General features: G+C 31.3%; 2 long non-coding RNA genes across 2 annotated transcripts; both read left to right on the forward strand.

Moving 5' to 3' along the window:
* The first annotated feature begins 2,477 nt into the window (after positions 1 to 2,477).
* Positions 2,478 to 9,144, forward strand: LOC134726807 (uncharacterized). The gene is made up of 5 exons (XR_010108644.1): positions 2,478 to 2,588; positions 3,932 to 4,048; positions 5,412 to 5,561; positions 6,728 to 6,886; positions 9,110 to 9,144. It is a non-coding gene; the product is annotated as an uncharacterized LOC134726807 (long non-coding RNA).
* Positions 9,145 to 16,945: 7,801 nt separating this feature from the next.
* On the forward strand, positions 16,946 to 18,952 carry LOC134726808 (uncharacterized). Its single transcript, XR_010108645.1, has 3 exons — positions 16,946 to 17,043; positions 17,915 to 18,093; positions 18,886 to 18,952. It is a non-coding gene; the product is annotated as an uncharacterized LOC134726808 (long non-coding RNA).
* Positions 18,953 to 21,712: the final 2,760 nt, after the last annotated feature.

Genomic DNA, 21,712 nt, shown 5'->3' on the forward strand with positions numbered 1-21,712 from the left:
AACACAACGGAAACACAACGTTAAAACATAACACACACATACACAAACTATAATATAACAATTGCCATATTCCCAACTTGGTACAGGACATTTTTAAAGAAAACAATGATGAGTTTAACCTGGTTTAGTGGCATTCCAAACCTCGCAGTTTAATGGCAATGTTAAATATATCCTTAAAATGACAATATAATATTACAGGACTACAACACTAATAAAAAGGACAATATATTAGACAAAAAAACACATGAGTAAAAGCTAACAAAATGCATCAGGTTTAAAATGCAATACGCCAGAAACGCGCCTCGTCCACACAAGACCTACCAGTGACGCCCAGATATAAAAGTTCGAAGGTCAAAAAAACGGGGTGACAGTTGTAAAGCATTGAGGATCAAAAGTTCAAAAACGTTTTATGCTCGGGATAAGAACATCCTAATTATTTAGAACAATTTATGCTATTGCAAACAGTAAAACTTATCAAATGAATATAAAAGATATATATGATAAAACTGAAGTATCAACTTATCATAGAAAACAAAACCCGGATACATTACAAAGACCAACACAAAAAAAAGACACACCCGACTTAGGCCTCAACGCAACGAGTGAAACAAGTGACGTCATATACGAAGTGGTGAAAAGGCACAAACATTAAGTCACATTTGAAAGTCTGTAACAGCACAAAAATGACGTCACTTTTGAATGACTAAAACTATATCTCAAAAACAAGATAGAACCAGTATTAATTCAAGACTACATTTGAACTAAATACTGACATTACATTTAATTACAATTCACATTGCATTACCCTTCAACAGTAAACCGAGGTAGCAATCAACCATGTCATATAGCTATGTCCGGTTTGATTTGAATCTAACTTCAAACGTAAAACATCGTACTGATTACGTTGAACAAAATCAATTCTAATAAATGAAGGCGTTGATTAATTTTCTTAACCATGACACATGAATATGATAAAAAAAGACGTCAACACATTTGACAAAATCCAATGAGTTACAAATATAACATCAAACTAAATACATGAATTTGGAATAGATAAGAACCGTAACACGTCTTATAGTAATGCGAATTCACACTCAGCAAAACTGTCACAATCGGGAATAAGTCACGTTCGGTAATTACATGATTAATCTACTTAATGACAAAACACAATCGACCATGTGTTAAGGTCAAGGAACAGTAAATCGGCTATGTCGCAGATTTTGCTAAAAATTTGCATACAACCTTGGCTCGTTGAACTACAACTGAAAATCGAAAAATTAATACACTTATCTCTTTTATTTTCTGAAAAATTGCAGATTGATTTCTTTTAATATTGGTGAATATTTGTATAGAAAGCACATAAAATCGGCGAAAAACCTTCTTAATTTTGTCCTTAAATCGCCAAATCTCTAATTCTACTCCATAGATTTTTCTTAAAAAACTATATATTGTTGACACCTAAATTTCTGTTTTAATGATATAAAATAAGCATAGGGTCACCGACTGCGTTTTTTGTCTAATTATCAATTTGTTACCTTGGTTGTAGTGAAAAACGTCAAAAAATCAACGTTTTACGGCCTGCAACGCGATAACGTTACGATTATTTCGACGTTTTGTTGGATTTTTTCACAAAGAACGCAATTTTGAATGATGTATACCGTAAAAACGAAGTCGGTGACCCTATCTTTATTTTGCATCATTATAACGGAAATTTATGTATCAACATCATATAGTTTTTTAAGAAAAATCTATGGGGTAGAATTAGAGATTTGGCGATTTATACAAATGTTCACCCATTTTGTAAGAATTAATCAGAAATATTTCAAATGATAAATGAGATAAATGCGTTATTTTTTCGATTTTCAGTTAAAGTTCATCAAGCCAGTGTTGTATGACAAATTTTATTGAAATCTGTGACATAGCCCATTTACTGTAACTTGACCTTAAAAATGTCCTTAGCTAGTTTGATCAAAGACACATCGTTTGGATCAACCAATTCGTGATTATTACCTAGTATTATAAAATGTTAAAAAAATGAGTTAAAAGTGTAAATTTATAGACTATTAATTTAGCATAATGTACAAATATTTACTCTGCTATCTAAGGCATACATTTAGCTTTGAGTTCATAATTCCGTAACGGTACACATCATCCATGTATTGTGTGCTTTACCCCTCTTAAGTTTTTAGCATTGAAAAAAACTGTTATCATCGTACATTGTATCTCATGAATGTAACAATGATCCGATCAAAGAGCAGGATACAACCCCGAGGCCACCAACATATCTTTAACACCATAAAAAGGAGGCGGATTAGCTTGTTTCTTAACGCAAATGTTCAGAGAAAATGTTCGCTATATTAAACTATGAAACCTATAAATGAACATAAAGAAAAAACATACAAAACTTGACTATAACAGATGCCCAGGACTTGGTCAAACGCAAAACAAAACCCGCATTATTATTTTTTAAGGTCCATGTCCCCAGTATGGACCTCCTCCTCCAGGTGTTTGCGTAAGACCAGGTGATCCCATCTTTATACGGGGGATAAAATGTGACGGACCACATGTAGCTATTCCCTGTAAACCAGGTAAACTAAATAGCTCAATTAGATTAAAAACACAATTGCTATTTCTAATTAAAGGTTAAGTAGTTCTATCTTTAACACATTTAAATGTATTTCTGACTTTTGTTACGTTTATTCATAGTCATAATTTATTTGTGGCATAGTGTGGTAATGGGCGGAAAAGAGAACTAAAAAGAAAAGAAAAAAGAAAAAATAACTTTCTTATTACAAAATTACAAAATCTTAAAATATTACATGATTATAAACATCATTTTGAATAAGAACGTAATAAAGTTACAACAAGTTAGTATTTAGAAACACATTCAATTGGCCAGAACTTTGCGAAATGTTTGCCTAATTGGTACCGTACCACATCTCCTCCTTTTTATTAATATAATAAAAACGTTTGCACATTCTGTATACCATGTTAAATGAAAAATATATAGAATAGGAAATGTTTTTCTCTCTGTCATAAAACAAAAAGCCTACGTGCTTCATGGAACGTTTTTGTATGATATATTTAAGGTCGAACAAATACGTCTAGACTAAGTGATTATCATATGAAGCTTAATATGTGACATGTGATAGCAAAACAAATGAAATAAACTACTATTATTACCATATATTTTTCAGCGTGTCCTACAGTATCTTGTGACAATACCAATTGCCAGTTTGGCTTCCAAAATGATAGAAATGGTTGTAAGACATGTTTATGTGAAAATAGTACGTGATCTTTAATGACATAATAAATATATTTAAATAACATGTATAATAATGTTTCTAATTTCAAAACATTGCATGATACTTAATTTGTTAAGTATTCAAAACATGATAGAATAAAACAATGTACGGAGAACAATCTGACACGAAAAATCTCGTTCATGTGGCATCAATTTATTTATAATATATACATAAAAAAACTTTGTAATCCGTAAGCCGTGTACCAAGTTTGTATACATGATTAAGTCGTATCATGTGACATGTAAAATAATTAACGCTTTGCAAAATATTGAAACTTCTTATTATTCATAGATGAAGGACTGACATGTAGACATAATTAACGCTTTGCAAAATATTGAAACTTCTTATTATTCATAGATGAAGGACTGACATGTAGACATAAACACAGTTTCTACTTTTAAAAGAATACCTGAAGTTGCAATGTCCTAACTGTAAACGTATGCATATGTTATGCTACCAATTTCGTCCTGTATTAATGACGATTGTTTGTTAACCGTGTGTAATCTTGCTTTTTAATATTTATGTTAACCCAACATTACTGTTTATTTACAAACATCTCGATATATCTTTTTGAAACTACACTATTTTTTCTCAAAGCCAGTGATAAACACAATTAACACTTTAAGGTCCTTGTCCCCAGTATGGACCTCCTGGACCAGGTGTTTGCACGAGACCAGGTGATCCCATCATTGTTCGCGGAGTTACATGTAACGGACCACCTGTAGAAATTCCTTGTAAACCAGGTAATAAGTTAAACCTTTATAAAGCATTTGTTGTCATACCATTCAGGTTGTTCCTTTATCAAATTTCAAATAATGCCATAAGACCGATTCCTAACTAAGTTCTTCATTCAGAAATTTTGAATATAAACGCATTATAGATATTTTGAGTAAAATGTATACACACCTGACGAACCAATTTTACGAAGGCCAAAATTCAATTATATTCTAGAGCAAAATAAACCAATCAGTCCGTTTCAATTTATTTTTCATGGTAAAATTTCATAAAATGAAAATTCCAGGAAATTATTGTCCTAGCATGGCAACGAAACAAGGTGAAGTCACAAATATGTTTCCGTAAACAAAAAATCAAATATAAATGAACGCCTCAGAACGAATAATAATCCGATCTTACATTGGATAAAAATATATAAGTGAAAAATGCGATTTTAAAATAAAATCATTGAATTATGTAATATTACTAATTTTATCAAAATGGGGTAAAACGGAACAGCCAAAACAGTTTCGTATGTATAGGGCTTTCACGGTTAACGGCATTACCGAATTTATTTGTCCTTTACGAAACGAAATAATTCCACATGTTTCGGTTTAAGATCCATAATTCTATCTATCAATACTAAGAATAACAGAAATAACCGACATGGCTTGCTCTGTCTTATTGTTATACTTATATCGCTAATTTGACCAAAGTGGTCATTTCAAAACATGAATCTATCACTTACGAGACGGTTATAAATTATAAATAACCCGATCTTAGCAGAACATACAATTTTCATTTGCATACTCATGGTATATACATTTCGAAACTGATTTGGTATTCTAGAGCTTGCAGCTGCAAAACATAATTTAGAAAAAATCATCAGTGTCTGAGCAGAAAGTTGATTCATCCTTGTTTATTTTTTAACCGTTATCGTTCATTACTAGTTATATATTTTTGACATGTTTGGAGTGGCTTGGTATTTATGCATCCCGCTATTGTGTAATTCTGCTATGGCCTTTGTTTGTATTAGTGTCTTTCTTTCTTGCCTATATGTCATTTAGTTTTTCTTTGTAAAATATTCTTTTGATAGTGATTAAGATTATATTACAATGTTGTCTTTTATTACACAATGTTTGAAATATTTACCTAATAATTGTGTGTATTTGTATTGTTCACATAATGTTGTCATTGTTATAAAAGCTTTGGCTAGACAAGTTAAAAAAAGTCAGATTTAAAACAGCATTTTATACATAGTCATATAATGAAATGTCTATATACAGTAAATATTATGACCGTAGTTTTTTGGTCGTGTTTGAGCTTTAGATTTTGTCATTTTAGAAATATATCTTCGAGTTTAGTATTTTTGTTAATCTACCTTTTTTTCAGTTCAAAAACCTGGAAAATGTCCATTTGTCAACCTACCTGCTTTGTCTTGCCCTGGTGGTCCATTACCTAGAAAATGTAGTAATGACAGAGGTTGTCCTGGATATAAGAAATGTTGCAGGAGTGGATGTGAATTCCGATGTAGAAATCCAGGTAATTCAAGGCTCAACCAATTTCTGCACTCGATTGATGCCTATTTCTGTTGTGATGTTATATTCATGACTGATTCAAGTTTAAAAATAGTTTGCAACGGTACGTGTGAAAAACTGCATCATTGTTATAATGAATTACAAAATTTGTATAGGTTTGGTCATTTAAATTAAAAACAATTCAATACTTAAAATGAATATCATGATATTAAAGAAGCTGTAAAAAGAAAGAGCATGTTTATTAGTCTATCCCAAGAGATGTAATAATCTATAGGTAAATACAAACCGATCAGTTTGTGTTCTGCAGGATTTAAAATGTATATTTGTTAATTAGCTGTTTCATTATTTGATGTAAGGCAACATATTATCATTAACATGTAACATGCGCTTTTAACACTTTCTGCAAAGTTTGAACACTGCCGAAATAGGAAATTCGTGTGTCATGTGTGTTCTTTATAGTTGAGTAGTCGTAGACATGTGCTTGACCATTAGTTGCTTTTTGGTTTGAATTAGTCATGTTAGTTGTCAGTAACTGCAAGTACTCTCGAATCATTGTTTGCGGTCTTTTATGTTGTGGTGATGTATGGATACCATACCATATCCAGTTTATGATTTTGTTAGATGTGTTTGTGTTTTGTATTGATCTGACGCGATATAGTGTTTCAATTTGATATGCAGTTTGTTCTTATTTTGTACCATTGGTTGTCGTTCGTATGTCGTACATCATATATAATTGTTGTTCATTGTTTTGTTCATAAATCAGACCGTGTAATGTCCTTGGTAAATTGTTTAACGTTTGTAATTTTGTGGTCTTTTTTAGCTGACGTTGCAGTATGGGTAATTCGCAATGTTAAAGGCCGTATGATAACCTATAAGTGTAAATTTTTGTGTCATTTGTCTGCAGTGGAAAGTTGCCTTATTAATAATCATACCATATTATTTTCATATAAATGAAATAGAAAAAATAAAAACAAAAATACCTAATTCCAATAAAGTTTATGTCAAAAATAACATACCATCTTTGAATATATAAATTAGCTAATGTTACATTAGCATGTGCAGGTTTATATAAACATGACTTTTCTTCACAAAACATTGTGTATTTACTGTAGGTCATTTTAAAATACAAATGATGTACATCTGTTTTTTATTATTTTAATTGCAATTTAGCTTCGCCTAATAACAAAGATGAATGCCCATATGTGAACCTTGCTGCTGTATCATGTCCAGTGCAGGAACTGAGAAGTGATAAATGTAGTGGTGAAGGAAGTTGTCTTGGAGAACAAAAGTGCTGTAACAACGGGTGTAACAAGGAATGCACAGATCCAGGTAGGCAAATGAAAATTCATCGTCAGATTTGGCGTGATAACTTTGTGTTTAAGTATGAAATGTGTATTGAAAAGGATAAAGTGTTTGATAAAACTAAAAGGTACAATAAACTTGTTGTAACATTCTAAATTGTTATTAAAATTTCCTTTTTCCCAACTGACATCCGAGGTTTTAGCCATTTTAGTACCAATAATGATAAGATCAACCTAGAAGTCGAAAATGTCAAAATGTAAATTCAAAAATTAAACAACAGTCTTTTGTTCTTTATCGAACTTGTAAATTCCGAGACAATGTGGATAAAAATTCTGTATCCAAATCTATATTAAGACACGATGTTCTTGAAGTATTGATTCGGGTTCTGACGTTGTATATTCTCTTAATAACATTTCATAGTAGTATTCTTTTATTTGTCTTAATATGTATTACTTGTATAGTTTAGTCTGTTTTTGGGGATAACACTTGACGGGACTCTGTACTTATGCATCAGTCTTTGTGTTATTGTTCTATGATATTTTTGATATTCTTGACTGCCATTTGTACTACTGTAAATTGTCTATCTGCGGTTTTGTGTTTCTTTGTTAAATATGATGTAACAATGTTCTTATATATATCCCGCCATTGTCTTATTATACTATAGTAAATTTTTGTATTCGTGTTTTTCCAAGTAATAACATTAGGGTACGTATTTGATATGGTAGTACGGAAATCCAGTATAGATAATTACATAGAACAATTATGGAAAGGAAACCAACAAATATTGATCTATTGACACACCGAGACAATTTGCAGTCTTTGTTTTGATAATTTCTATGATTCCTATTTTGGCGGTGATGTGACGTCTGATTGCCTTTGCAAGTTTAAAAACATACTTCAAAGTGATCCTAAACTAAGGGATATTTATATAATGCAAGTCTCATTTATTTAAATGAGACTTGCAATAAAGAGGAGTTATCTATGGGGTTAACAATTTTTTTTTGAAAACCTTTATGAAAGAGGAGTAATTAATGGAGCAAACAGATGTTAAGTTGAAACCGTTAACAGGTTTGGGACAACCCTCCAAATGAGGAACTGTTCCCCAAATGAGTAACAATCCCTCATTTGAGTAATCAATTTGTAGTGCTAAAAAACATGTTTTTCTTAACTGAGTCTTATTTCTTAAAATGGCACATATTCATGAAAAATGCAGCAACCTTTCCAAAAGATGATTATCCTTATCTTGATTTACTGAGAAGATACAAGCCTATGAAAAATCAGAAAATCTAACTATTTTCTAGGCTTCTAACTTTTTTAAAACCCATACTAAAACTATAGTTGTTCCATTTTCTATAAATTAGTGCCATTTTACCTAAAAAGACCCATTTTTAGAAAATTTAGTTGTAGCACTATGAAATGATTACTCAAACATTGTCAAATGAGGGTTCGTTACTAATTTGGGGAATAGTTCTCAATTTGGCGGGTTATCCCCAAACTGTTAAAGCATAATTTCATTACTAAGATAAAAATTTGCTTATCCCATACATAGATTACCTTAGCCGTATTTGGCATAAATTCTTAGAATTTTTGGTCCTCAATGCTCTTCAACTTTGTACTTGTTTGGCTTATAACTAGTTTGATCTTAGCGTCACTGATGAGTCTACGCGTCTGACGTATTAAATGAGGAACCTGGCACATTTGATAACTATTCACATACCAACATACAAATCCAAATACGGAATTATGCACTTGTCTGAGAAATACAAATCCATAAATCTTAAGGTCTTAATAAAAACAATTCCTAGTAATCTAAAACCAAGTTATTTATATAAAATACAAGTCTGAGAAATGTAAAAGACACGTACATCGTGATGCGAAGCAAACATTCAATAATGTCTCAGAAATAAAATCCATAAATATATACAATGGAAATGTAATAATTATATACATGTATGATAGCCAATAGATATGAGTATGTATAGTTAGCAACAGTTATTTTCCCGGGTTATTTTGAAAGTCTTCTTTTTGCATACTAAAATCTAAAGCACAAATAAAAACTGTTCCATGTATACGGTATAAGAACGATATATTTCGTGAAGATAAAATCGTTACAATTACATGTTTAAATTCAGATATTGTTTATATTTTTTAGAATCTCATAATACCATCATGACCATAGCGTGTTTTCACGCAACAACTGTTTCGGGATCACTAAACAATATTTTTTTTTAATCTGTTTGACATTTTTAGGAAATCCTTGTCCACCAGAACCCCGATGTCCACCACCCTCACGTGGAGGTCCTGGTCCTGGCAGATGTCCAGTGAAGTGTATCTATGAGTATATAACAACTGTTAATGGGGCCAAATGTAAGATAAAATGTACTCGGTCATTCGGCCCTCAAGGGCCAAGAGGACAACGATGTCCACCGACAAATGTAAGTAATTCATGTTATTCGTGTGGTTCATTAGTTGTACTAAAAACCTGAACTAGAAAGAGAGAAAAGTATATTGTAAAGTAATGAAACCATAACGGCTAGAAAACACTTGTGAATGAAGTGAGAAACCTGAACAAACAAATCACATTTCAGTATTTGAACTTTATGAAGGAAATCCATTTAAAAAGTACTGTACTACGACGAAAATTCAAAACGGAACGTCTCTTATCAAATGATAAAAAAATTAAAAAAAACATCAGACAAATGAAACAATTGGGAAATAACTGTCATAATCCTGACTTGGTACAGACATTCTAATATGTGTATATAAATGTAGGTACATTGTTTTTATCTAGTTATCAATTGATCATGTTGTGTTTTATATACTGTTTATTTTTACCATGGTATGTCAATATATAATGTCGGTTTACTTTCGACTTCTGTATACGGTATGAATCTGAATGACACTTTGACATCTTTTATCCTTCTTCTATACTCGATTTCTTCACATATTACCTTGAGTTCAGACTTTTTGACCATGCAGTTTTATTGTTCTGATTTTATGTTTGGAGAAGACATCAAACAATTTTGTTTTGTTTTTAAATAAATGACATCTTTGAATTTACAACAACTTGATAATGGCCCATTTACGCATCTGACCATATGACTTCAATAAACCAAATATCACTAATTTGTTTCATATTTCAATGACTTGTAGTAATTAAAGGTGTCTTTAATTAATTGAAATATAAAAACATTCAAATTTCATTTATTGTTCTTAATCTATGCTTTGTTTTAGTGTCCTCGGATTGGTCCTGTTGAACCTATAGGTAGACCAATAGGACCACCTGCTCCAGCACCAGCTCCACGTAAGTCTTGATCTTAACAATGTTTATCTGCATGCTTTTTTTCTAATTAAATTAAAGATCTTCTTATCGTATAAATTGCTGAAATAAATGAGCTGAATGGAAACATATCTTTAGTTGAATTAAATGCATCTTTATCTGATAATTAAACTTTAATGTAAGGTTTTTAAATCGGATTCATTTAAGGCCAAAAAAAAGGAAAACATTTCCCCCAACAATCACATTGACTTTTTTCTATTTATCGTTTTTTTTTATATAAAAACTGGAAAGGTAGGTTTTCCGTGTAATGTTGTCGTATGATGGCCTTTTCATTTGAATTTTTGAATGTCATAAATCTTTATACATATCTTCACATTTACCTTTTGAAAACTCCTAATTGGTTAATCATTTATGAATAAAATAAATATTTGATAATGAATAAATTGCATTGGATCCTTACATGTCATATTGCACTTTCCACATTGACCATAATAACAACAAATGGTGAATTAATCTGATTTCAACACATACTAGTTAAATCTGATGAGTTTATTCAATTGTGTAATAGTGTTTTCAGATCCTTACTTAAACAACTGTTCTAGCCTTCCCATGGTTAACATTTTATTTTGAGGTTCCAACACAATCTCTGTTCTATCGCATTACGTTACAAGTTTTAAGTGATTCATAATGCATACTTAAGGCTTGAGATACGGGTGTTAACATACACTATTCCAACAGGCTGGTGAGACCCTGAAAATAACCATGTTATCTAAAAGAACTTTGCTGTTGTCACATTTTTCAATCATTTTAGATCAACGTTACTTGTCAATCATATGCGCGGTAGACATGGCCGTTGGATTTAATGTAATAAAACTCTGAAAAACTTTTTGAAACTAAAGCGCACATCTTATTTCAGCAAAAAAATATATTATTTTTCGGGTTTGGGTTTCACATCATTTTTAATAAGATCAGCTCCTCGAACAAAATTATGAGACATATACAAGTCTTTATACAAAACTGCTGTACGTTTAATATCATTTTATATGCTCCATAAACGTGCCCTCCTGTCTGTGCCATATTTTGTACTTTTGGAAACGTTCTGGATGAAAACAACGTTCCGACATGCAAATGTAAAACATGTAAAGCAAAACAATACCGTTTCAACTTTTATCATATGTTTTGATTGTCTTTTAAACAATTGTTCTTTTTTGTATTTTTTTCATTGTTGGCTTTTTTTAATTATATTTTATACTATGTCAGCTTTATGTATGGTTTAAACGCAACACGTACATACGTTTTGTTAATCACATTTACTTTGTGTTTATTTTTTTCCGTGTTACATGCATAGCTTCACACACCTTGCAGTTTATACTTATCTTTGTTCGTGACACAGAAATGGACAAAAGCAGCCCTTCTTTACCGTTAAAGTCGTGTACATTTGTTTTATTATTTGATTGTAGCTCCTGTTCACAAACCTGGTGAATGTCCGTATGTTAACCTTGCTGCTATATCATGTCTAGCGAACTCATTTACTACCAGATGTTCAAATGATCAAAGTTGTCCAGGTAACCAGAAATGCTGCCACACAGGATGTTCAATAGATTGCACATATCCAGGTAAATAAGTACAGATATGTAAAAAAAAGAATTGACTGGAAACGGTCGGTAGTTACGCGTCAATTTTTTCAGTAGGTCTTTTATCTGTGAATATAAGTAATTTTTCCCGACAAGGTATGTTGAGCGTTCCATAATTGAAGAGGCAGTGCTTTGAAACTGAGCTGGTTTAAAACTGAATCTGCTCTGAGTAAGAATAGTGAAGAAAGGGTGACATTTCTTAGCTTGTGTATAGAAATACCTCAAAAGACTTCATATCGCACTCGTTACAATATTGTAAACAGTGTTTAATGAGTTAACAACGTCGATATATGAAGATATGAGTAAATCAAACAGAATTATAAAGTTGTTTTTCAAAAGATATAATAATTTAAAAGTAAAATAGATTTTTAAATGGCAGGTGCTACTCGACACTTGACCCAATACAAATTTCTTATTTTTAGGTTCAATAAAAATTTTCCAATAGACAATTGTCTGTTGATCGTTGCTAATTGATAAATAATGGTGTGGTACGTTTTTTTTCCAACTTGATGAACGACCAATTATTTGTTTGATTTGTCAGTGCTTTCATCAATGTTCAGTTTGTTTCACTTCATCAAAAGTAATTGTTAAATTATCTAAAACTTCAATATCCATGACGGCAATTGTAGAATTATAATTTTAGAAAGTCGGACTTGTTTCCTTGAAAGTAATTAATCAGTTTTAATACCTTAAGAATATTTCTAAATACATATAACAAGTGTTTGTGATGTCTTTTTATACATAGCTCGTTTGACCTATAAATCACAAATTTTCATTTTAAATCTGTTAAATTTTATTGGGTGTCTAAATTTACAAATAAATGAAAAATACAATCATTGCAGTCATGAAATCAATTTTGTATACAATAGTCCATATACTAGAACTAATAAAAATACAATTCGAAGATCAAGTGGTCTGTTTCATAAATGGTCGTGTGTCTGTATTGATTTTTAGTTCGAGTATTTTTGTTTGTTTTGTTTTGTTATACATGTTTTGCTGTTTACATTAACAAAAATCAACAATGTAGTGGAAATTAATGTACATTGTAGTTTATTAACTTAGACAGATGCTTTTCAAATGATAAAACAATTGTGTAAAATTTAGGAATATGTATTGATGTTATATAATAAAAAGCTTAACGGTAATGTAAAAATTATACCTAGTACATGAAGTATGCAAATTAAAACTGTTTATGAATCTTTATTCGTTATCTTTTTTCAAAGTTTTTTTGTATTTTAGGAAATCCTTGTCCACCTGAACCCCGATGTCCACTCCGAGGTACAGGTCCTCCAAGTGGTTCGGGTGTTAGACCTTGTGTATCGCAGTGTGTCTATGAGTATATAACAACTGTAAATGGAGCCAAATGTAAGATTAGATGCACTCTGTCAAATGGCCCTCCCGGTCCACCAGGAGAACCATGTCCACCTACAAATGTAATTAAATACAGTTATTCGTGTTGTGTAATTCATTCAATGTACTCAAAACTATAAACCATAAAATACAGAATTGTAAATTGTTGAGTATTCAAACTATACCGGTACGAAACACGTGTGCATAAAGTGGATAGAAAACAAACAGTCGTTATTTAAAATATTGGCATTTTCGATAATACACTAAATAAATGGGGCCTTATTGACGGGGCCGATTTATTGTATTAAAACAAAATAAGACAGACTAAGGCCGTATTCACACCAAACGCCGTGTACAGTAAACATGTTTACATTTGGTTTAATGTCATGTACACTAGTTTCATATTAAATTTGTTCACATCTATACACCTTGTTTAGTTACCTGTACATAAGATTTGTTCACACTTGTAAATTATATGTCATTTAATTGGTTATTACGTAGAACCGAATTCAATTTCTGAACAACTTTTTTAGCAGTAAGGGAACGATCATTTGACGTAACAAAATAAAAGGGGGGATGGATTTTCCACAATTTGATTTAAAAAAAAATAAGGTCATACAGATGATAAGAATAAACAAATGTGCTGTATGCAAAGTTTCCAAATACATTATTGTGTTTTATCTTGAATTGGTACCATCGAAAAAAACAACTAAATATAAACTTTCGCGCAAAAAAAATCCTGACTCAGTGGTTGCTCGTTTAAAAAAGTCAATTTGGTTGAGTTGCATTAGTTGAAAAATGTCTCGATTACGCATTAAAATCGTAGGCTGCATTAGCTATTTCAGACGAAGAAAATTGCGATGTTAAGGATAACTACATTTCTATCTTTTCTGCTTGTTTCAAATGGTATTTTTTCTCCAAGGAGTATTTGGCAAAGGGAGGGGATAATGTTTATTATTTTTTTCTATTTATATTTCAACGGATCTGAGATACTACACAAACAAACAATAAACCTTACCATTTTTCAGTTCTATATATATATGAGTGAATCGTTGTTTGAGTAAAGACCAGTGGCAAATATTTATGTCAGTGTTTACGTCCAGTCCATTCGGGAATACCTTTGAAAATGAATTATGTGTTCGGCAATGATGATTGATGGGTCTTGATAAGGGGTTAATAATGCTACGTAAAGTGTTTTTATAACAAATAAATAAATCAACTTTAGACAAATATTTCTGTAGAGAACTTTATTAATAAGTGATACAAGTATCAATTTGATATACAAATCATTCTTTTTTTAAATATACATGGAGGAATTACAGTTCTGAATGCCTAGTAATGTGTACACTTAATCTATTCAAGGCCTACATCTACTAACGACTGCATGTAGACAAAACATGATTTAAACTACATGTAAACATTGAGTTTTATCAATGAGAACATTATTATGTTTAGTTTATGTTTATGCACTAACACAACACCGAGTTTAGGTCAATGTGAACACGGCCTAATAATTATATGAATTGTAGTATTTAAACATATATTTATATTCAACTCAAACATAGATACGTTTGAATGACTATTAATTGTTTTGTTCTATTTTAGTGTCCTAGACATAGACCAATACGACCGCCTTCCCCAGCACCAGCTCCACGTGAGTCTTTATATAAACAGTGTTTATCTACATGCAACTTACCATCTTATACATGTTATATATATGTACTTAGCTTAATTTAATAGCACATATTTCTTAAAACAAAATGTGAGCCTCTAAAAACTTCAGCTATATCAAATGCATCTTATTCAGAAAGTCAAATGTTATCTTACTGTTGCAAAATGTGCTTTTTCAAAGGCGAAATAATACATTTTTCACCAGCAATCACATCTTTTGACGGCCATTTCAATCAAATTTTCGTGCGTAAAATCATGATACAAATCTGCAGGTATAGATCATAACTATTTCGTTTTGCTTATTGATTCATGAGTAGATTAACTTTGACAAGAAAATAGGTTTTGATCCTTGTAAGTGTGATTGCATTTTTCATGTATGAACATAGCAACAACTAAATGTACTGGCGAATCAGTTTGATATCAAAACTTTTAAAGGCCTTCACCTTGTCCAAAACACAGCAACTCGTTGGATTACAAGAAAAAGTACATTTGACTCAATTACGCCTGTTTTAAAATCGTTACATTGGCTTTCTATTCTTTACCGTTATTAATACTAATAACTTCTCTGATATGTATACAAAGCACAGCATATAAATAAGGATTCTAGCTACCTTTTAGATGTAATTACGATTTGCAAGCACAATATAATGCAAAAGGTAACTCAGGTCGGAAAACAATATGCTTTTACATCTACGTTGTAACAAATGAATCCGAACGAAAATCTCCGGCAAGAGACGTTTTGACAATTATGTACCTTCTCCTTTGAATAGTTTACCAGTCGTATTTGTGTAGTGTACATTCTTTAGATGTTTAAAAAAGTACCTCAAGACTCACTTCTTTCAAACAGCTTTTAAGGATTTCTTGTAGATTTAATACCATTTCAATTGACTGCATTCGTTTAGACTGTTTTGAATTTAATTGGTACATTTGTTTTTTATCTTAATCTGCTTTAATGAGTAGTATGATTGGTAGTTTGTGTATTGTTTTTATCTTTTTTTGTACTTCATTCATTCTAATTGCAAAGGTCCATGAACAATTGTTGCCACATATATAAAATGCACTTTTAAAATAAATGTATGTACTTATTATTTATAATTATGCATTTCCCATATAAAAAGCTCTGGTAATTGTCAGGGTTAAATAACACTGTTCTCTTCAGATTTGATCCGCTCTTTAGCATTAGTTTTAGTGAAGGTTTTAAATGAACTATGTTCGCATTGAGACACATTTAAGAAGTATATAAGTCAAATTACGGATCTAGTACAATGTTAAGGATGTACTTATTTGATAATTTGGAATTTGTGCCAGATGTTCAGATACAGTGTAACATATTTTGTCCCATTACACCCATTTATCTTTTCATATAAGTCTTAAAAGTCCATAAAAGGTCATGAACCAAAATTTTGACATATTCTTGATTTTCGTTCTTTTGATTTTAGACCCAAATAAAACCAATGCAAATATATGTTAAAAGTCCGAGTCAGCCTTTTCCTGTCATAACAAAAATCAAATATCTTCAAAAGGATCTCCATGACCTATTAATATTTTGAGCTTACTTTGATCCTTATCTAACGCTTCTCCGGGTATGTATCAATTTTTAATTCTTGATATCTAAAATCACCTTAGTATATCATTGGCATGATAAAAGTCATTATATGTTAATTTATTAGCCCTTCTCCAAAGTTTCCGCCTGTCTGTGCCATATTTGATAACGTTCTGGATAAATGTCCAACATGCAGGTTTCCCCATGGTCACATTAGTGGTAAATAAAAACAGATATCAATTGTTGTATGAATTTTTGAATTTCTGTATGTCAGCTTAATGTTTAGTAAAAACACTACAAATAGGATACATTCACGCTGTGCATATGCATTATAACAGCACAAATCCAACTTGAGTACTGTTACTATAATATCTTTCGCCTCTCCTATACACATGTATTTGTTTTAATTACATATATCTGTTGAAAAAATATAAACAGTATACTCTCATACTGTCAATGTTCGTTTTAGCCACAGAAAGGGACAACAACAACACTTTTTACCGTACACGTCTTATATATTTGTCATGTTTGTTTTATTATTTGTATCTAGCTCCTGTTGACAAACCTGGAGAATGTCCGTATGTTAACCTTGCTGCTATATCATGTCCAGCGAATTCGTTTCCTACCAAATGTTCAAATGATAAAAGCTGTCCTGGAAACCTGAAATGCTGTAATCAAGGATGTTCAATCGATTGCACAAATCCAGGTATAAGGATATAGATACATCTAACTTAATTAATGTAAAGGTACTTTATTCATATCGACAATAAAACTAAATTACCGCTTGTGCATGTGCATTAAAGGGAATGTGTTCTTTATGCAACACTAGCTGGAGCTGATTATTAAAACCAACGGCTGAAACCAAAAGTTTCCAGTCACCATCATTGATTTGATGACATTTGTTCATGTGTGTCTCACCTAAGACGCTAATAGTTTTTGCAAGACAAAAAGAAACTAGTATTAAAATAGTCTCATTATCTATATATTTTTAATAACATGGTATGTTCTATTGTATTGTGACTGTTAACTTAGTAATGTCTGCTTACGTCGTGAAGGTATTGTTATTCTCGATCAGCTAAATAGTTATGAAAGATTCCAGGGTTATAATTTAAAACTTGTGACTGGTGATACCCTCGGGGACGAAACGTCCACCACCTGTGCCATTGACCCAGTGGTGGAAACAGTTATCAAAGGTACTAGGATTATAATTTAGAACGCCAGACGCGCGTTTCGTCTACATAAGACTCATCAGTGACGCTCAGATCAAATTATTTATAAAGCCAAACAAGGAAAAAGTTGAAGAGCAATGAGGATAAAAAATTCCAAAAAGTTGTGCAAAATACAGCTAAGGTTATCTATGCCTGGGATAAGAAAAATCCACAGTTTATTCGTTCATCATGCATGCTGTACTTGTTTTGCTGATTTTAAGGCTGCAGATTAATTTGCGGCACTTTCTGTTGTGTCATGATCGGTTAACCATTTATTTGAACATATGTTGTCTACAGTGGTTGTTTTGCAAAAATATATGTATGACCTAGTTTTTAATTGACCAAAACTAACAAATTATCGTATTTTAGGGAATCCATGTCCACCAGAACCCGTATGTCCGTCATCTCCTGTAGGACCAGGGGATTGTGAACCGAAGTGTATATTTGAGTATGTGACAAGTACAAATGGGGTCAGATGTAAGGTTGCTTGTACTAGGGGTCCACTTGGTCCTCGACCTGGTCCTGATCACCCTTGTCTACCGACAGAGGTGAGGAAGACTGTAACAATATACATCCTATCCGCAGACAAAATTAACTAGTACTAAATAAAAAAACAAAACGAAAAATTGTCAAAAAATCGTAAAAGGGCACAAAATCAAATTCACGTTTTACTCGCACCCAAAACCAGCAAAGCATAAATTTTTCAATTTTGAATTTTAATTTATAGAAATTAATATCAAATGAATAAAATTCTTTTAAAGAAAGACCTACATTAAAAAGCACGTTTTTATTTCTTATCTTATATTTGCTGAAAAAAGTTCAAGGTGTTTTTAGATAACTCTTATCTGTAACATTTTCTAACTTAACTTTTTGGGAAGCAATTATCCTGTTTGTCGGTAACCATTATCAAATATAAAATTAAAATTATTCATTGCACAAGATAGCTTTTAATACATGTTAAGTAACATCTGTTATCAATGTATTTTTACATTTTGATATCATCAGTATGTTAATAATAAATACTTTCTTGTCAAAATTTTCAAAATAAGTTATAATTCCAAAAATGCACCGACTTCAATAATCTTCAACATGATTAATTACTCATGTAAAATCATATTTCATCATTAATCAACCATTTCAATCAATACTTGGTACAGAAAAAATATGTCAACAAGCCCATCATATATATACATAATCAAATTACCATGAGATACAGATTATTTATTTCTTGTTAATATTTCTTACTAAAAACAACTAAGATGAACAAATTCAAAAGACAATGTAAAATAACCATAGCAATAAAATATAATGTAATTCTCGGACTGATTTTTGTTCTGTAGTGTCCTTTAATTGGTCAAGGAAATGACCAGGGAGTATCAGCTCTGCCACCACCTCTACCAGTTCAACGTAGGTTTATTATATAGATAATGAATAATTATCTTAAACATATATGTTTTACCTCAACAAATTGTCATAAATGATTTTATAGACGCAAATATTTCTCAATTGTTTATTTTTATTTTAAAACAACAACATTTATTATTCCATATTGGTATTATTTTAGAAGGTTTCTCTACATAAATTTCATTTTGAATAAAAAAAAAAGCATATTCACCTGAGAAAGTGTTATTCACCACGCTAAACGTCACGCGCTTTTACATGCAACGTTATGGTAAAATGTTTCGTGTAAAATTAGTTTTGGTATTTGTTTGTCATTATTAAATACATTTTTTTTCTCGGAATATGGAATAAAACAATTACTGTCTTTTGTTTCGGTAAATATTGGGTTTAGTTGACTTTTGAAAAACTGATATTTACTCCGGCCGTCGGCCTCAGTGAATATCAGTTTTTCAAAAGTCAATAAAACCGCATATTTATCTCATCAAAAGTCAGTAATTGTATAATATTGAACAGCACAGAAAATAAATGTGTATTTTGAAAGTAATGATTATCTTATAATTTCATAAATTTCTATATCCTTTTCAATATTAACTTTGATCAATTGGTAATATCCGCATCACAAACTTTAATACATGCTTTAAATGTAGTTTTCCCTTGAACTGTTCAGGGTAGGCCACAATGTACTATATACCACTATCGAATGATTGCTATTTGTGACGTTAACGCGGTTTTTGTTAGAACGAAGAAAAATGAGGTGAACACGTTTTTCAATGTCGAATCAGATCACAGAAGTATGTGGTTTTTTTTCAAAATATTAAAAACACTTAGAACTTATTTAAGACTCATATTGATATTGTCATTCAAGCGATAAAGTCAAAACTATTGCATTACCTGGAGTATAGCAATGTAACGGTTTATATAGCCCCCTTACATTCATATTGACCGAGGACAAGTTCAGTTTGAATTTATTCTAAACCACACGTTTAACATGTTTAAGCAGAAATTGCGGAATAATTATAGTTTCGTTAAAAACAGATTTATCTGAATAAGGTATACACACTGTATATGTATCTCCATTTTAATTAAAAACCATCAAAAATCATTTGCCCGGTTAAATTTTAATTTTTTATTTGTTATTTTATAAATATCTATTTTTTTTTTTAAATTTCAGCACCGCTACTCTGTGCAAATTGTTGTGGACCACCACCTTGCTGTAGTTTTTGTATAGGTAATTAAGCACTTCATTATTCGTTATGTTCAACACTGAAATCTTAATAACATACAAATTGGTCGTGATAAAATCCTTCTTTTGGTTTCATTTACTTTTTGTTGATTTCAAAATTCAACGTGTGTAATGATCTTAATACTTTCTCCTTGTTTATTCTGATTTTGACTCGATCGAGTACTGTTTAAATTACTAATATTCATTGTTCGTGTAACATTGTATTTCAGAAAATTTGGCTCTTGTTAATGACTCATTCACGAGAATACGTATTTGGTTTAGACAAAGCCAGTACACAAATGTTATATCCTACGATGACCAAAAAACCCAAATGTATTAAAAAGTGCAAACAAGTAATAGAAAGATGGAAGCGAACCAATAATATATAATAAACAACCACTCTATTTCATCTATTTTAAAAACTAAGGATTTTCTTACCCCAGGAGTAGATTACCTTAGCCGTATTTGGCACAACTTTTTTGGAATTTTGGGTCCTCAATGCTCTTCAACTTTGTATTTGTTTGGCTTTTTAACTATTTTGATCTGAGCGTCACTGATGAGTCTTATGTAGACGAAACGCGCGTCTGGCGTATAAAATTATAATCCTGGTACTTTTGATAACTATTATGTAGCAATGTATATGATGAAGTGTTATTAGATTTTCAAAATCATGATCGTGGCTTTTTTATTGACAATGCTCAAAGACGTCAATAGTTATCAAATATATCAGCATTATAATTTAGTACGCCAGACGCGCGTTTCGTCTACATAATACTCATCAGTGATGCTAATATCAAAATATTTATAAAGCCAAACAAGTACAAAGTTGAAGAGCATTGAGGATACAAAATTCGAAAAAGGAGGGCCAAATACGGCTAAGGTAATCTATGCCTGGTATAAGAAAATCCTTAGTTTTTCGAAAAATTCAAAGTTTTGTAAACAGGAAATTTATTTAAATGACCGCATTATTGATATTCATGTCAACGCCTAAGTGTTGACTACTGGGCTGGTGATACCCTCAAACAGGTATACCGAAAAGCTTTGGAGAAATAGATTTATCACATGTTTATTTTTACATGTAGAAAATGTATTTCTGTTCATTCATTACAGACTGTAACATTGGAAACCCTTTACCGAATAATTTCTGTGGAACGACTGATAGAAATTGTCCTAAAGGTTATTATTGCAAGACTAATCCACAAGTTGGCAGATTAGGAGTTTGCTGTAAAGGTAAATAACCTATTGGCTACCATTTTTTGTTTTAATGCTAATTCGAATTATGAATACTGGTCGAACAGCGGTATATTTGATGTTAGGCTGACGTATATAACAAAACACAAAGTACAAGATTGATACCATTTTCTTGTAACCGATAATTTATGATACTAGTATGTTAATTATAATGAATGAATACTTCCCAAAACAAAGGCAAATTTAGTAAAGAAACATTCAAACTTGTAAGTCGAGAATAAACTGGCTAAAAGGAAAACAGACGAACAGACAAACAGACAAACAGCAGAATATATACAACAACATAAAAAACT

Source organism: Mytilus trossulus, chromosome 7 (assembly GCF_036588685.1).
Source record: "Mytilus trossulus isolate FHL-02 chromosome 7, PNRI_Mtr1.1.1.hap1, whole genome shotgun sequence".
NCBI lineage: Eukaryota > Metazoa > Mollusca > Bivalvia > Mytilida > Mytilidae > Mytilus > Mytilus trossulus.